The sequence below is a fragment of the Heteronotia binoei genome, chromosome 5, assembly GCF_032191835.1.
Source record: "Heteronotia binoei isolate CCM8104 ecotype False Entrance Well chromosome 5, APGP_CSIRO_Hbin_v1, whole genome shotgun sequence".
Classification (NCBI taxonomy): domain Eukaryota; kingdom Metazoa; phylum Chordata; class Lepidosauria; order Squamata; family Gekkonidae; genus Heteronotia; species Heteronotia binoei.
In genome coordinates, this window is record NC_083227.1 from 168,003,443 (window position 1) to 168,021,553 (window position 18,111).

General features: G+C 45.1%; 1 protein-coding gene across 4 annotated transcripts in view; it reads right to left on the reverse strand.

The window, feature by feature from the left end:
- The window catches only part of CACNA1A (calcium voltage-gated channel subunit alpha1 A), a 599,049-nt gene extending 590,486 nt beyond the window's left edge, over positions 1-8,563 (reverse strand). For all 4 annotated transcript variants that reach the window (XM_060240686.1, XM_060240689.1, XM_060240688.1 and 1 more), the window contains exon 1: positions 8,449-8,563. The gene's annotated coding sequence lies outside the window, so the exon portion shown is untranslated. The remainder of the gene's footprint in view (positions 1-8,448) is intronic.
- Between the last annotated feature and the right edge of the window lie 9,548 nt (positions 8,564-18,111).

Here is an 18,111-nt window from a genome sequence, read left to right on the forward strand (position 1 = left end):
CTCACACTCTAGGCTGTTTCTACACTTGACAGAAGATCCTCTCTTGGTGGGCATTTAAAATGTTCATCTACATTGCATACCGCCATCACTTGTCTTGCTTTGCATTATCTTAAGTTGTCTACACTCATTTTCTTGAATTGGAACCAAAAGCCATTTCATCCCAGAGTTGCTCCTCACTTTATGAGTACTTTTGAACAGGAGACCTTTCTGTAGCAAACTACAGGGGGAAATTGAGCTTTGATACAGGGACATGGAAATTTTGGGTACAAGACTGTTTTCTATCAATTAAACCTTTGGAAAAGTGAAAATGTACATCTGCCAGCAATGCTACCATGAGTCAAGCCCATTAATTTTCCTCACATGCAACTATCAACAAAGCTGGATGTTATTTTAGTACAGAGTACCTCCCGAACAATGTTTTCTGTATACTAAATTAGTGCCAGCAAGCCACCAATACAATTGCACAGGATAGCTATATATGTTAGACTAGTATAGTTACCTAGTACACAGTTGCCTTGACCAGTACACAACCCTTCTGATTCATTCTGGATAAGCTACAAGCAGTTGGGAGCATTACTTGTAGCATATATTGCAGCAATTGCAAAAATCAAGGGTTTTGATCACCAAGGCAGAATAACGCTTTAAAATATCACGCTGGAAAAAAAATAGTGGTGTAAGTTATGCAAATAGCACAACTTTTTAAACTCATAACTTGTCTAATATAAGGTTCTGCAGCATGGGCAAATATAACATTCAATATCAAGTTCTATCTTAGAAACTTGAGAAAACAGATAGCTTCTTTTGGTCCTAGGCATCACCACAGCCCTTACTGGACTGAGCACAAAGTGGCTGTGATCCATGTAGAAGAGACAGCTGACAGAGCTCATGGGAGAAAGATACACATGTGTTGTCATCTGCATATCAATTATGCTCAATTGCATCCTTAACCATGAATTCTCTGAGCAGCTGCATTTATAAGTAGAACAACATGAGGGATACGGAATTTCAAGTTTCTTGGAAGTAACGCACAATCATCCATCATCACCAATTAGTTCAAATCTTGTAGGTAAGATTCAAACAACTGACTGGCTGCTCTCTTCACATCAGCAAGCAGCTGCAGCAATAATCCATTAACTGCATCAAAGACCATTGTAGGGTCCAATGCAACCAAGATGGATGTATTTTTCTTCATTGTATAGGATCATCAGTAGGCCTGTTATCACCCGTGGAAGTGCAGTTTTTGTGTCATTGCAAAAGCTGGGAAACAGACTAGAACAGGGGTGGCCAAACTTGCTTAACATAAAAGACACATAGAATAAACGTCTTGAGCCCCAAGACATGAACATCAGATGTTTGAGAGCCACAAGACATAAACATCAGATGGGAGGGAGGGAGGGAGGATGGATTTTCTTGATATATCAAATCTTCAAAGATGACAAGAGAATTAATTTAAGGGGAATATTAATAAGTATGATATGTACAGGGGAGAGAAATCTTTTACATTTCCTAATCAATATGTAGGCAAGCATCTCATACATTCAAAAATTTATCTTCAAAGGGCTGGATACTACCATTCCATTCATCTAAGCATGAAAGCTCCTTGTGCTGAAAGGAGACTATGCATTCAGCCAAGCATAGAGGATCCAACCCAGAGAGGCCAAAATTACACAGTTTTTCAATTTCAAAAGCTTAATTGTTTAAATTTGCCCAATGATGGGATTGACATACTACCTTGAGTGCATAAAGAGACATATTTCTATGTGTGGGTATGTGGGGGTGGGAAATAAATAAGACAATGTTAGAGGTTCTGCTAGAATGTGACTGACTATAATTCAAAAGAACTTTTAAAGTTTTTATACTCTGGATTTTCTGTTCCTTGAAATAAACTCTGGAATTGTCTAGAGGCAATGAAAGAATCATTTATTATATATTTATTTGAGTTTTTTTCTGAGGAGTGTATAAGATAATACAGAATGTGTGTGTGTGTGTTAGGGTGGGAGTGGGTAAAGTTAGCCAATTAAAAAGCTCCCTGAAGGATACAAGGTATGTTTAGCACAAGCTACTAAGTAGACCAGACTGCAGAACACCTGGTTGTAATAAATGATTCTGAATATGACAGTGAAATCTTGGATATGACCCCAGGCTGAATACATTTAATCATATGGAATACTTGGGACGGGAGATGGGATATTGCATGATGGCACTAAAGCTGGAGCTCTGAGTGGAAAACCCTTCTCATCTACAGCTATACCAAAAGTGTTACTCCACTTCCAAATTGTAAGACTGGCCCAGGACAGTGTCATCTGTACATGAGACAGATGTACAACAGCAATATACAATTGCAACAACATCATTATCCAGGAAAGGCTGAACAATTGTATGATTTTTCCACAGGCGACTGTATGGAAGCTGTGTTGTAGCATTGTGTAATCGAAGAAAGCTAAAGCAAGGGTATCAATCAAACATGTGGCCCATGAGACAAGTCTAACCCATGCAGGGCTCAGATCCATATCCCAAGCAACTTCCTGCTCCAGCTGAACTGTTGCTTATCTCCCAGCTCCCCCCAGTGCTCTTTGCTTTCTGCTTCCTGCCTGTTGCCTTTTGAGGAGGAAGAGAAGGGACGGAAAAAGAAAGAGACAAAACAAAGTTGGAATTCAATGGCGGCTTTTAAGGCCAACAATGTTTTATTGCAGATATAAGCTTTTGTGTGCAAGCACACTTCTTCTTGGGTAGGTGGTTGATAGGGAGGGAGGATTGATGAAATTATTTTGGCTTGTTCAGAAAAGGGTTAAAAAAAAAAAAAGACTGGATTTCTCTAATCCTATCTGGATTTTGCTTTCAAAAAGTCTCTGATTAGGAATTAGAACACTTGTATTTGTCTTTACATCTTGGAGAGTGGAGTGATTAGAGATGCCAAATGATAATACCACACACTAGTAACGAGAGAGGAAAACTAGTTCGCAATTCAGTTTCTTTATGTTGCAATGCGGCAGACCCTCTAATCTCCCTTTGGAATTCCTTTGTAAGGGCACTCTTCGGTCAGCAACTGAATGTTGTGGTTTCGAACGTCAGTCTTATGTCCAGAGGCGTCACTAGGGTGGGTTGCACCCTGGGGTGCAACTGATTCAAGTCACCCCCCCCCCATTGGGCATCACCCCTTTTGGAGGGCTGCGTCACCCCCTCCGCACACAACCCCGCCCACTTCACATGGCCCCTCCCTCATCCACCCTCTGGTCACATGACCAGCCCCCGTAATCCAAGATACCAGTTTTGCAGCATTTAAGTTTACCCCACTCACCCACACGCTTTTAGCAGCATGGCCCCGGTTTCAGAATCCCGGCCAGCCCACACACAGCAGCAGCGTTCTAGTCCCAGGGCCAGCCCCTTCCTGTTGGGGGGGGGGGGTCATGGGTCAGTGCCTGGGGCCAATGAGAATGCTCTGGGGGAGGGCCGATGGCCCCCTTGGCCCCGCCCTAGTGACGCTGCTGCTTATGTCTATTAATTCTTGTGTCCTTTTGGACTGAATCCTCCTGGATGGAACTGGGACCTAGGTTTCCTGTCTCATTACAGTGCTGTTATCTCCACACCCACTACCCTCTGCTTATCACACCTAATCCCATCAAGCCTGCTGTTGTCATTCACCTGCTATTACCATTTGGCATCTGAAATCACCTTTATCAAGTTTATACCTCTGGTAGTTCATGTTGCATTTTATGGCATGCATGGCCTGGACCAACCGAGTGACATTTATGTCAGATCTGGCCCTTGTAACAAATGAGTTCGACACCTCTGCTTTAAAGGCTTCCTTCTAGACCAGGGGTGGTCAAACTGTGGCTCAGCAGCCACACGTGGATCTTTCACATATATTGCATGGCTCTCTAAGTCCCCACCACCCCATTGCCAGATTGGAGAAGGCATCTCTCTCTTTAAATCACTTCTCCAAGTCAAGCCAGCCAGCAGCTTGGAGAATAAAGTTAAAGTTGCTTTCTTTTTGAGAGCCAGTTTAGTGTAGCGGTTAAGTGCGTGGATTCTTATCTGGGAGAACCGGGTTTGATTCCCCACTCCTCCACTTGCAGCTGCTGGAATGACCTTGGGTCAGCCATAGCTCTGGCAGAGGTTGTCCTCGAAAGGGCAGCTGCTGTGAGAGCCCTCTCAGCCCCACCCACCTCACAAGGTGTCTGCTGTGGGGGGAGAAGATATAGGAGATTGTAAACTGCTCTGAGTCTTTGATTCAGAGAGAAGGGCGGAGGATAAATCTGCAATCCTTCTTCTTCTTTTCACCTCTCCCAACAGCTCTCTCCCCCATCGATTTGTCTTCTTCCCTCCCGGCTCTCAAACATCTGACATTCATGTCTGGCTCTCAAACATCTGATGTTTATTCTATGTGACTCCTACGTTAAGCAAGCTTGGCCACCCCTGTCCTAGACACTCAGCAGGACTTGCACTCCCCAAAGCAGAAGCTACAGAAAGCCACAACTAATGCTTTCACTTTTCCCATTTGTGATTATATCCGGTACAGACACATCTAAATCTGAACAAGTGTCCTCACAACCAGACTGGAGATACTGCAGGGGCTCATTATAATTACAAATGAGAGCATGTGGAAGCGTACTCAGTGTTCTCTCCTTAATGTTGCTACCTTTATAGTAGCCTCCTGAGCTGAACATAGCTAGTGATTTCTTTAAACACCCAAGATGGTGAGTTTCTGCTCCCACATTTTAACCACAAACTGCACCCATGCCTCAGCTGTTCCTTCACATCCACAGGCCCCAGAAAGCCAGTGATTGGGATGATCTTTCTCCTTCTGCCTATCATCCTGTTAACAGAATGTATTGACTTAGATATCCCAGCAGCTGTGCAGAAAATTGCCTGCTGGGGTTTTTCCAGAACCTTGCGCCTTGCTTCACAACCAATATTCCTTGTAGAAAGTAACGATGCCTTCATAACAGCAAAAGCCTAGTCCTGACATCCCCTCAAATAATGATGTGCAAACATTGTCCCTTTCTTCATATCCCGCTGCCAAGTATTTCTCCCTGTTCCTATCCACATCCATACAGTTCCTTTATCAAGCCTGACCTTCTTTCTTGGGGGTGTATTTTACAACGTAAGCAACCCAGGCAGGGATTGTGCAGAACCTAACAACGGTTGATGTTCAACTAACAAACAGTAGCGCTATTTCTCAGTAGCACTGACCTCTTTCAGCATTAGACCTCACTGTCCCAACAGAGCTTGGAAGCCCTGTTTTCTACAGTTCCCAAAACAAAGTTTTTGAATCTTTTTTTCCTTTCTGAAATGCAAAGTTAGAAAACCATATCTACACTCTCTTTGTTTCCTTCTCAGACCCTACTCTGTGTCTCATTGAATTGGGTGGGCAATGATGGAACAGGAAGACCTCAAACTAGCTGCATTTTACTTATTACTTCAAGAATCTCAAAATGGAGGTTAAATCGGAAGATTAGGCTGAGAAGTCCTCACTGCTCAAGGCCATAAATGACCTTTATGGCAACCCTGTATTTGCACTGTACAGCAAAATCTAGACTTACATTTCACATTTAAGCATACAAAGCTCTTTACGTACTCTCTGAGGGCTGTCTTCACATGCAGAAGAGTTCTGGGGGGTAGAATGGACTAAACCACCTCAGACGGCAAGAGTGGGATTACAATTTTGAAAGTCCTCTACATTAAGTAGAAAACTAGCACACCATGTGAAAGCTAAGCCTAAAGCCTTTTTGCATGATACGCTTTTTGAATATTTGCAGAGAGTTTTTAGATGACAGAGCAGTGAAATATGACCTGCAGAGTCTGAAGTGGTGTGGTTCATTCCCCTACATGAAAATTCTTTCTGCTGCACTATAGACTAGGCATCTGTAATTATTACAAAAGTTATGTAAGGGAGATCAGAATTCTAAATTTTCATTACTCTCCCAAGGTCACCCAGCAAGCTTCCTATGGCAGAGTGGGGATTCGAACCCAGGTCTTCTAGTTCCTAGTATGATGCTCTAATCGCTATATCTCACTGATTCCTAGCCTATCTTGTCTTTTCCGCATAACATCTGTTGAAGGGAGACTATGAGTGTTTTCGCACTCACGTTTTACTGGCGCCACGACCCTCCTGACGCCGGCGAATCTGCATGGATTTCGCACCAGAAGCGCCGGCGCACCCAGAAGCGCCGGCTACTTCCGTCGCTAAGCCAGCGCAAACGTTTTCCTGCATCTTTGCGATTTCCGTTTGCGCTGGCTTAGCGACGGAAGTAGCCGGCGCTTCTGGGTGCGCCGGCGCTTCTGGTGCGAAATCCATGCAGATTCGCCGGCGTCAGGAGGGTCGTGGCGCCAGTAAAACGTGAGTGCGAAAACGGCCTATTTCTCCATTACACAGGCAGGGAGTAGAATACTCACCCTAAATGTCTTACTAGAAGCTAGGATGGCAGATGATGTATTTGAATTCACCTTGGTGTCTTTGGGCCCTTGCCAGCACTTTAGCATCAGGGATAGTTTTTTTCCTCAAAACAAAAGGCTAAACTTTAGTGCAAATAAAGGCCAACCCTAGACCATATATTGCTGCACACAATAATGTGTCACAATAATTTTGCATGTCTTGTGGGCACTTTTCCTTTCAATAGGTTGGTTATAGTACAAAAAGGCTTGGCTATGAAGTTGTACTAAAAGCCATGGTTTGGGAGAGGGAGAAGGTAGCTCTTTAAATATGGGGTCAAATAAGACTCTATTAGATCCTGTGCACAACACAGACAGACTGAGAGAACCAACGGCACTGCAAACATCCTATCCATCATTATACACAGGATCCTTTTTACTCTCACACCATAGCTGACCCTAGTCCATGTCCAAAGACCCTAGTCCATGTCCAAATGCCTCCAGCTGAAGCCTTTATAGACATCCATTTATCTCCAAGAGCAGGGGTGTCGAACTCATTTGTTATGAGGGCTGGATCTGACAGAAATGAGACTTTGTTGGGCCGGGCCATGTCAGGTTGGGCTGAGCCATGTTGGGCCGGGCCGTGTGTGTACCTATTTAAGATTAGGTAGCAGAGATATAAATTTAGAAAGAACACAGACAAATGCAAATATATATTTTTAAGAAACTTAAAACATGCTTAAAGTTAGCACTCATTGGTCTTAAAGATGCTTTCTTTGTATTTCTCCCATGGGATCCAGGGAACTGGGCAAAGGAAGCTCTGGCTCTTTCCGTCCTTCCCCAGGGGACTGGAGGGGGGGAGGAGCCTCAGCCAATAGAAGGAAGAATGGCTTGGCTCAGTAACTCTGCTGTGCAATTGAGCAAGCCTTGCAAAGCAAGCTGTTCTGCAGAAAGACACAAGATATAGGGAGAAGGAAGCAGATGACAGCCAGTTGCTCAGGGGCCTGATAGGAGCCCTCCGGGGGCCTGATTCAGCCCCCAAACTGCATGTTCGACACCCCTGTCCTAGAGTCAAAGGCTAAAGCAATTCAGCAGGCTGAACACTTGAACTGGCAGCTCTCTGGCCCTGGGCTCTGGCTGTTCTTGTTAAGCAGAAGCCAAGGACCTAAGGGGCAGTTGGAAACGGCATGCACCATGCCTGCTTCAAGCATCTGTTTCTTGGAGCAGATGGTGAGACAAAAATAATTCGCCATTGCATCATCTCCATTGGTCTGCCTGAGGTTCCCTGAAACCCTGCCTGCCACTAACCAAGGATGGCAGGGGCTAAGAAGGCAGGGCACCCAGGCGCGGTTTCTGACTTCAGGGAGAAAGAAAATGGAGATTTAAGAATCATCCCAACAGCTTAGCATGTCTATCTGCTACCCTGTTTGTATCACAGAAGCTGAAGTATATTGCACTGCATCTACACGGAGAAAATGAGGGGAGAGGGGAACTACAGTCATTGGAGGCTGAGTAGGGTCTCCCCGTGTTTCTGTGCCTTGGTCCTAGAGCAGGAGTAGGTAGACCAGGAGTAGGTAGACCAGGTGCATCCATCACAGTGCTAAGTGAGATTCCCACCTAGGGGAAGACGGGAGTTACTGCTTGCACCCAATGCAAGATTGAAATGTACATGGTGGAAAGGAGCAGATACAAAAACAGGTACTGGAGCATAAGGGGGGCACCAAGGCTCTATCAACCACCTAGCTAACACACAAAGCGGACACAATAATTGCATCTCACTCTTCTTTTTTCTCTCTATCAGCTGCAGCCTTGAGATGGTCCGGACACATTTAAAATAAAACCTCCAGCCCAGGACTCCTCTCTGAACATCAGATGCTGCCTCCCCCACCTCCTCCAGTGCGGTGTCTGCCTCTTGAGAGTGCGTGCAAGGAGGATGCGGGCAGGTGGAGGAAACCCAGCCGTCTTCATCTCCCGGGGGTTCCAGGATGGTGGCTGGTTTCCAGCTAGGAGGCTCCTCCGGTCCCACCACTACGGCTTCCCCCCTATGCCAAAGCGGCGGAGGTGCCACGCACTCACCTGTACCTCTTCAGATATGGCTGCTGGCAGCCAGCAAAGAGTTAACGCTGCCAGCTGCGCCTGGCATCGCCCTCTGCCAAGTGTCCTGCCAAGGCGTCCGAAGCCATCTCAGAATGCGTAGCCGTCTGGAGAGATTGGGAAGGGGGGCAGGTAAGGGGTGGGGAAAGAGGCCGGGCGGCCGGGAGGGGTGCAGCTGGGAGCCAATCTCAGGGCATGGCGGCACTGAGCGGTACAGCGGGGAAGGAGGATCCTGGAGCCCGGGAGAGGGGGGCGGAGAAGGACCCCCGTCTGCTGGGCGCGCCGCGATTGAAGGGTTGCACCTGGCGAGCGCCGTGCAGCTGCCGCCAACTTCAGCGCCCTCTCGCTCGCTTCTGGCCAGGAGGGAGACGTTCCGCGAGCCAAACTCAGCCGCCTGCCCCCCGGTGGCTGGGCCGCCAATCCCTTTCCCGCTCCAGCCCTTCGCCGCGGCTTCTCTCCTCCCCTTCGCACGTGGTTATTAACGAAGCATTTGAAAAAACCCCCAACCCGGGCAGGAGGAGCCGGCCGGCCTCCAAGGACTGACGCCGATAGCAAATCCCGAAGGGTAATTCTGCCTTGGAGCCGCCGCCGTGGCCCCGCGAAGGGCGGGACGGGAAAGGGCCGCTGGCTTCTCTCGCGCCTGCTCGGCGCAAGCAGCGAGACGCGGCCGGAGCCCGGCGCGTTGCTCTTTGCTGCGTGGCGGCTGCAGCGCGCTTTGCCCGGGGCCGGCCGGGCTCAGAGGCTTCTCGCCTCTCCCAGGACGGGGGGAAGATCCTGGCCGAGGGCCGCTTTGGCCAAAGAAGTGGGCTGCAAGAGCAGTGCCGGCGCGGACAGTATTGTTCGTGCGGAGGGAGAAGAGGAGGGTGGTGGAAACGGATTGACTTGTTGCCCGGGGCAGCGTGTGTAGCTTAACCTGTGGGATTCATTGCCATGCTATAGTCTGAGGCGACGTTTCAGGCGTTTGCCGCTTGTAGTTGCAGTTTCGGTGCTGGGCTTTTTTTTGGTACAAAAACCCCCCAGCAAGAGCTCATTTGCATCTTAGGCCGCGCCCCGTGATGTCACCACTGTTGCACAGAGGGCTTTTTTGGGGGGTAGAAAAAGCCCAGCAGGAGTTCATTTGCATCTTAGGCCACACCCCATGATGTCACCACTGTTGCACAGAGGGCTTTTTTTGTAGAAAAAGCCCAACAGGAGTTCATTTGCATCTTAGGCCGCGCCCCGTGATGTCACCGCTGTTGCACAGAGGGCTTTTTTTGTAGAAAAAGCCCAGCAGGAGTTCATTTGCATCTTAGGCCACACCCCATGATGTCACCGCTGTTGCACAGAGGGCTTTTTTTGTAGAAAAAGCCCAACAGGAGTTCATTTGCATCTTAGGCCGCGCCCCGTGATGTCACCGCTGTTGCACAGAGGGCTTTTTTTGTAGAAAAAGCCCAGCAGGAGTTCATTTGCATCTTAGGCCACACCCCATGATGTCACCGCTGTTGCACAGAGGGCTTTTTTTGTAGAAAAAGCCCAACAGGAGTTCATTTGCATCTTAGGCCGCGCCCCGTGATGTCACCGCTGTTGCACAGAGGGCTTTTTTTGTAGAAAAAGCCCAGCAGGAGTTCATTTGCATCTTAGGCCACACCCCATGATGTCACCGCTGTTGCACAGAGGGCTTTTTTTGTAGAAAAAGCCCAACAGGAGTTCATTTGCATCTTAGGCCGCGCCCCCGTGATGTCACCACTGTTGCACAGAGGGCTTTTTTTGTAGAAAAAGCCCAGCAGGAGTTCATTTGCATCTTAGGCCGCGCCCCGTGATGTCACCGCTGTTGCACAGAGGGCTTTTTTTTTTTGGTAGAAAAAGCCCAGCAGGAGTTCATTTGCATCTTAGGCCACACCCCATGATGCCTTGCCAGCCAGAACTGCGTCCCTGTGTGTTCCTGCTCCAAAAAAAGGCCCTGCCTTTCAGTATGCAGGATGGCAAACGACTAGATCGGCTGCCAGGCTCAAAGGTTTGGATAAACTGCAGGGTTGTCCGAGTCAGATTTACCAGAGGCGAATTTTAGTCTCTGCAAAATTCAGCTAAAGCTCTTGCCATTTGTAATACAGAGCAGGAGAAGCTGCATAAATGAAGGGGGCAGATATGGCACCCTGACCAGACATTCCACTAGTCTTTAATCAAATAAGTTTGTATGATGTTCTGATTTTGCACAGGAGTCTGACTATTGGCCTGTCAGTACTCCTAAACCAGAGCTGTCACCAGAGGCTTACTTGGTCTCTAAAAAGAAAATAAAAATCTCCTCAGAACAGAGCCTTATTTGTCACCAGCTCTGTCCCTCACAGCTCTCATTGCTCAATCAGGTCTTTCTCCTGTCTGTACAACTCCAGACTGAAGCAAAAAAACCCTCATCTCGGCCCTGCCCCCTATTTAAGTCACTTTGGTTGCTAGGAGGCAGCCCAGCCAATCCCAGTGAGCTTGCTATTTAACTCCAAGCTTGGCTGCATGGACTGTTTTCAGATCCATCACAGCTTGTCATAAACTTCAAGTGACCATTGACAGAGGTCTACTCCATCTCTCCCTAGTAATCAGTGGATCGGAGAGTCAGTTTGGTGTAACTGTTAAGAGTGGCAGACTCTAATCTGGAGAACCAGATTTGATTCCTCACTCCTTCACATGCAGCTACTAGGTGACCTTGGGCCAGTCACAGTTCTCTCCAAGATGTTCTCTCAAGAGCAGTTCTCTCAGAGCTTTCTCAGCCCCACCTACTTCGCAGGGTATCTGTTGTAGGAAGAGGAAGAGAAGGAGACTGTAAGATGCTCTGAGACTCCTAGTGAAGAGCAGGGCAGTGGTAGACCTACATTTTTGGGACCCTGAAGCTTGAACTATTATGGGGGCTCCTTTTCAACCAGCAGCAATAGGGTCCAAAGGGCCTTACAGGCCTTGCAAGGACCTCAAGACCCAAATGGCAGAGAACAGGATGATGGGGTGGTGCCCTTGAAAACGGCGCTTCCCATCAGGGAGGAATGGTGGCTCAGTGGTAGAGCATCTGCTTGGTAAGCAGAAGGTCCCAAAGTTCAATCCCTGGCATCTCCAAAAAAGGGTCCAGGCAAAGAGGTGTGAAAAACCTCAGCTTGGAACCCTGGAGATCCGCTGCCAGTCTGAGTAGACAATACTGACTTTGATGGACCAAGGGTCTGATTCAGTATAAGGCCGCTTCATACGTTCATCAGCAATGAGGTCTGGGTAACCACTGTTATCTACTTCAGTGGGGTTGTTCTATGGCAGATCACCACTATATATATTTTAAAAATGACCACTGCATCTCTGATTTTGATTAAAATTGCTATGCTGGGTTATCTCACATGTCAAAGTCACTTGCATGAATAAAAATTCCTAAGCTATGCCTTATAGTTTTCCCATTATGAGGGATGAAAATTAGGAAAATTTAACAGTGGCATTTTGAAGCCATATGAAATGGGTATTGGAGCATATTCTAAGGTCAATATTAAGTACTTCAATCAATTGGCTTATGTCACTAAAGTAACCTTAGTGTAATAAAACACTTTTTAAAAATTCCATCATTGAAAAATTCAGTCATTAAAAAAAAAAAGTTGTTTCAGTCCCGCCCCCCCCCCAGACTAGGGGCCCTAAAGCTTAAACTTTGTTCATTTCATAGCGGATCCGCCCCTGGGGTGGGGTTTAAATCCAAACCTCTCCCCCCCCTTCTTCTTTGCAGTACTTTCTAGACCTAAAGCAGTACCCACACTTAATCTCTCTGTAAATTTATTTGCAGAGTAGCCATCTTGCTTCTTCTCCAGCTGAAGCTGGCACTTTTTAGTGCTATTATTTATCTGGTCAGAGAATCTGCTTAAAATGACATTAAAAAAGAAAGGAATGAAGAAGGGAAGCTTGATAGGAAATGTAGCTTTGGGGCAAGCTTCACTAGAACTGAATTCTAATCCTGTCTCTTCTACAAGTGATCTGGATTGTTCTCCTGCTGGTGCGTCCGTTCTGAGGTGTACAGCCCACACAGAGCCTGCAGGTATTCTCATGAGGACTTCTGTTGTAGTCTCACACAGCATTGCAAACCTGGACGTTGCTCAGAGACAACCTTATCTCAAAGGGTCACAGACAGGGAGTTTCAATCCTCCCAGACTTGAAAGCTTCATTAGCCAATTAAAGCTGATTCTTGGAAACTTTTTATCCCATCAAAACTTTTTCCATTGTGCTTGCCAGACCTTAAAACAATTAAATGGTATTGAAATAAGTAGGGGTTGAAAAAGAAAAAGGAAATTTGGAAAAATAAGTGAGCGAATCATTTCAATTTTTTTTTCATTTTATAATTTTTATTGATAAACAACCTCGTTTTACATAATATTATATCATTGTAACAAACCAATCTTAGTACATAATCAAATTTTTCTGATTTCACCTTAATTGTACACCGTGAACCTTAAATTAAGCTACCTTATATAAACAACACAAAATAGAGAATAGAAGTGGATTTCAACATCAAAATTAACAACCTAGTTTTATAAACCAATCACATTATCATATCATTATTTCATCCCCCCCAGTGACTTCAGATTTTTCATTATCATTCTCTTATTTATTTTTATTAAGCCACATATACAGTTTCTCCCATTTGTTACTTGCTACTGATTTAGTCTCCCCTTTCAAAAGTGCTGAAAGTATATCCGCTTCAGCAGCTTGGATTACTTTTTCAACCAATTCCTCTAAATTTGGACATTTCAATTGTCTCCAATATTTAGCGAGTAGGATTCTAGCAGCTGTAAGAATATAAATCACCAAATACTCATCGTCCTTTGGTATCTGCTTTCTAACCATAGATAATAGCATAACCTCTGGTTTAAATTGCAAATCCGTACATAATACTTCTTTCAAAAATTCAAAAACTTTCACCCAGTACTTTTTTACAACACAAGTCAATTTTTTCAAGCAACGAGAGATTAAATTTCCTCCAATTGTATTTTCACTGAAGTTGTAAGTACTTCATAGTTATATTTGTATAAACTTGAAAATTGCAAAGGTATTTTAATATGCAGGTGCCTCCAAGCCTTAGATACCCATTTAAACAGAACCCCCCCCCCCCGCTAATGTACTGTTTGATTTCAGTAGATATACATACTGGAAATAATTCTGATTTATCCGAATTAGTTTTAAAGCCTGAAATCACACTGAATGATGAAAGCTGCTGCATAACTGACTTTAATGATGTTTCAGGATTACTTAAGTATAATGCAGCATAATCAGCAAAGAAACTAAGCTTGTAACTCCCAGAAAGTGTATTAATTCCTGTTATATTAAGATCCATTCTTAGAGCATGAGCCAGAGGCTCTAATGAAATGGCAAAACGTATTGGGGACAGGAGCAACTTTGTCACATACCTCTGTTAAGATGAATATCCTCAGATCTAAAGTTATTGACCGAAATTTGTGCTACAGGAGAGTGATAGATTGCATTAATGGCACATAGAACATTGGGACCGAAGCCCATATGTTGCAATACATCTTTCAAATAAGAAATTTCCACCCTATCGAATGCCTTTTCAGCATCCAAAGCCACGAATACAGAACACAAATTCTTAGACTGGCAAAAATGAATCGGGTTCAAAGTCTTACGTATATTATCATTAATTGATCTTCCTGGAATAAATCCCGACTGATCCTCATGAATGTATTGTAAGATTATCTTGTTTAATCTGGTAGCCATGATTGTGGAGAATACCTTAAAAATTCTACTTTGTGAGCTACTGGCATTAAAGTTGTGGCTCCTGCATAAATTAGTTTGCTCTGGGGTCATTTTCCCTGAGCGGAGACAAAAATGTGTGAGCCAGAGGCTAAAAAATTAAGCTAGCTCATGCTAACTCAGTTTAGAGGGAACACTGTTCACAACATAGATTTAAGTTCTGAGGCTGTTTTAATAAGCAAAACACATTCCTCCATCTGAGTTGCTGAGGAAACATGATTTTTATGGGGAAAGTCAGCTGCAACATTTATCAACTCTGAAGAAGAAAAAGGAGGAGGAAGAGGATGAGATTAGATTTATACCCTGCCCCTAAGTTGGAGTCTCAGAGCTGTTTACAATCTCCTTTCCCTTCTTCTCCCCACAATAGACACCCAGTAAGGTAGGTGGGGCTGAGAGAGTTCTTTCAAGAACTGCTCTTGAGAAGTTTCAAAGTTTCTAGTTCCTCTAGTGACATATGCTCGCTGAAACTGAGGAGTATCCAAACAGCAAAGGTAGAACTAACATGTATGTGTGTTGCTATCTTTTCTTTGCAAAAATTCATGCATCTCCTTTCTACCTTGTTCTGAAAAAGTCCCAAGCAATTATTCAAGAAGTGATGCAGTTTAAGAGAAACTCCGTCACCTATTCTGCATCATTTCTGCATCATCACCTATTCTCCATCCCTTATTCTGCATCATTTTTTTCTGAGAAACTACCAGCTCAATCCTAAGGGTGTGTGTGTGTGAAAGTACTTTGGGAGCAAAGCAACCGCTACGTCGGTGTAAATGCCAATTGCACCGTTCTAAGTCCCTCCCCGCCAGCACAAATGGGAGTTGCTGCAGAGCTCCGTACCGTGCAGACGTAGAGTGAGGACCAGGGCACTTTGGTGGTGGAGGCTGCACAGCGAGGGCACTTAGACAGTACAAAGCGAGCTCTTTGACTTGCAAGGAGGAGAGCAAAGTCTTTCCTCTGTGGCTAACCTCTACCATTTCCAAGTCCCAACAGGTACCCGACCTCTAGAGGCACTCCGCTTAAGGGTGGTTGCACATGGACAGGTAAGTGCGACTGCGTGCCCCAAACTTGCCCCCCCCATTCCCTTGCTCAAAGCTGGGCAGAGTGACAGCGTCTCTGGCACTTGACACAGCCAGCAAACTCAGGCAGGGGGCAGCTGCCATGGCCCCTGTATGCCCCTGGTCTGTCTTCTGCCTCGGTCCCACCCCTGACAGGGCACCGGGTGGGGGGGGGGGTCTGGCACCTGCTCAGGTGCCAGTGGGGAGGTAGGTCAGCAACTGTCCCTTTAAGAGACATTTCGCCCTTAGAAAGTGGACTAGCGGTGCCTCAGTTACGCCCACATTCAAGTGGCCATCCTCTGTGTAAATCAGGATTGGGCTATCCATTACCTATTCTGCATATTCTTTTCTTCTTCTTTCTTAGCTTATAAACGGTATTTCATAGCTTTCTAACTGCTCTATTTTTAATTTTTACTTAATTCATTAATACCTTATCTATCTCCCCAATGAGGACCCAACACAGCTTACATTATTCTTTTCCATTTTATCATCAATTCGGCTAGGCAAAGGTCAGCCAGTAAGCTGCCATGGCAGAGTGGGGTCTCCTAGAGCACAGTCTGACATTCTAACCACTACACCACATTGGTTCTTTGTTTTTATTAGTAATATTACTGTTGTGTGTCTGTGTAAGGTCGTGTCAAGTTGCAGTCGACTTACAGCAGTGCCATAGGGCAGGGGTGGCCAAACTGTGGCTCTTTCGCACATATTGTATGGCTCTCAAAGACCCCACCACCCTGTCGGCCGGCTTGGAGAAGGCCCTTGTCTCTTTAAATCACTTCTCCAAGCCAAGCCAGCCAGGGGCTTGCGGAATGCATTTAAAGTTAAAGTTGCTTTCTTTCCTCCTCTCCCTCCGTACTCCCACTATCTATCTATCTATCTATCTATCTATCTATCTATCTATCTATCTATCTATCTATCTATCTATCTATCTATCTATCTTCCTTCCTTCCTTCCTTCCTTCCTTCCTTCCTTCCTTCCTTCCTTCCTTCCTTCCTTCCTTCCTTCCTTCCTTCCTTCCTTCCCTCCTTCCTTCCTTCCTTCCTTCCTTCCTTCCTTCCTCCCTCCCTCCCTCCCTCCCTCCCTCCCTCCCTTCCTTCCTCCAATTTCTCTGATGTTTGTTCTATGCAGGGCTCTTTTTCTAGCGGGAGCTCCTCTGCATATTAAGCCACGCCCCCCTGATGTAGCCAATCCCCCAAGAGCTCAGAGGGCTCTTAGTATAGGGTCTACTGTAAGCTCCAGGAGGATTGGCTACATCGGGGGCATGGCCTAATATGCAGAGGAGCTCCTGCTAGAAAAAGAGCCCTGGTTCTATGTCACTCTTATGTGAAGCAAGTTTGGCCAGCCCTGTCGTAGGGTTTTCAAGACAAGAGATAAACAGAAATGATTTGCTGATGTCTGCCTCTGCAAAGTAACCCCGTGTTCTTTGATGGTCTCCCAGCTAAGTACTAACCAGGGCCAACCTTGCTTAGCTTCTGAGATATGGCAAAATTGACCTAGCCTGGGACACCCAGGCCCGGACAATATTATTATTATTATTACTAATTATTATTACCTTAATAATATTATTAATAATAATTAGTCATAATAATAATTGTTAATGAACTACTAACAGGCTTGAACCTGCTCTGTCACTGATGTTTGACTTAGCTATGTGAATGATAGTGATTTGCACATTTTGCGGAACTGAAAATTCCAGTCTAGTAAGAGAACTATGAAGAATTGGGTTCTGTTAGTGTTCACTATCTGCCTTGAAGGAAGCCTAATAATGCTCTTCTCTGGCTAAGCTACAAGGCCTAACATTCTAAAATATCAGATTTCAATGTTGTACTTCCTCAACTCTGAGCTTGGCAGCCTCATTCCCGTTATCTCTCTCCCTCAAACATGCATGCCATATTCATTTTTAGAATTCTTGCCAGATTTTCATGTCTGCGCTTGGTATTTTATTCCAGATGTCATATCTCTTTTCTTTTCAGATATCCCTTTTCAGGCTTTCTCCTACATACCACCTAGTTGCCTTCATTATCATAATCATTACCATTATCACCATAATCATCCTCTTTTACAGCACTATTAAATTGCAGTGTCTTTTATAACCTTTGTCTCATTTGTCCTCACAATAATCCATCAAGACAGACCAGTATTGTCCATGTTTTACAGACGATTGACTAAATTTAAGAGACAAAGGCTTCCCTAGAATCATGTAATCAGTGGGTGTAAGGTTGAGCTGGGAGGTGAAGTTCGGCCCTACTCAAAATATCCCCCCACCCCAGTTGTTCACAGCGTTTGGAAGAAGATATGAAATGCCTGTATATTTTCTCCCTCAAGGAAAAAAAATGCAGCTGGCGGGATAATGTACAGACAAATAGTTGGCAAGGAAAAGGCCCCTTTTCCAGTGGTCCTCTGATCAGCCTGAAGCCACCTGCAACTGCTCTGTATTCTTTAAAAAATGCAAATAGCATGTAAGATGCCAGCCAATAGACCATCTCCATGCTCTCCAGAAGTGCTGCTAGGAGTACAGATCCTAGTAGGCATGTCTGTTTTAATACAGATGAAGTTGTATCATATGGTACCTTCATTCTTGTAGTGCCACTAAGTGCAATAATTTATATTAAATGTAAAAAGTGATCAGGTTAAACCCTCACTGACCAAGTTCCCTTTGCTAAACTAACAAATCGTCTGCTCCATGTGTAATCTCATAATAGTGTGATCTCATAATAGTTGTTTTTTTTCCAGATCCTTGCCTGTGAACTGTCCAGATTCATCTGTGACAGAAGCAGAAATCTGGACAAATCAGTAGAACTACTGACCACTGTTACAGAAAGGAGCATTTTAGGAAGATACAGAG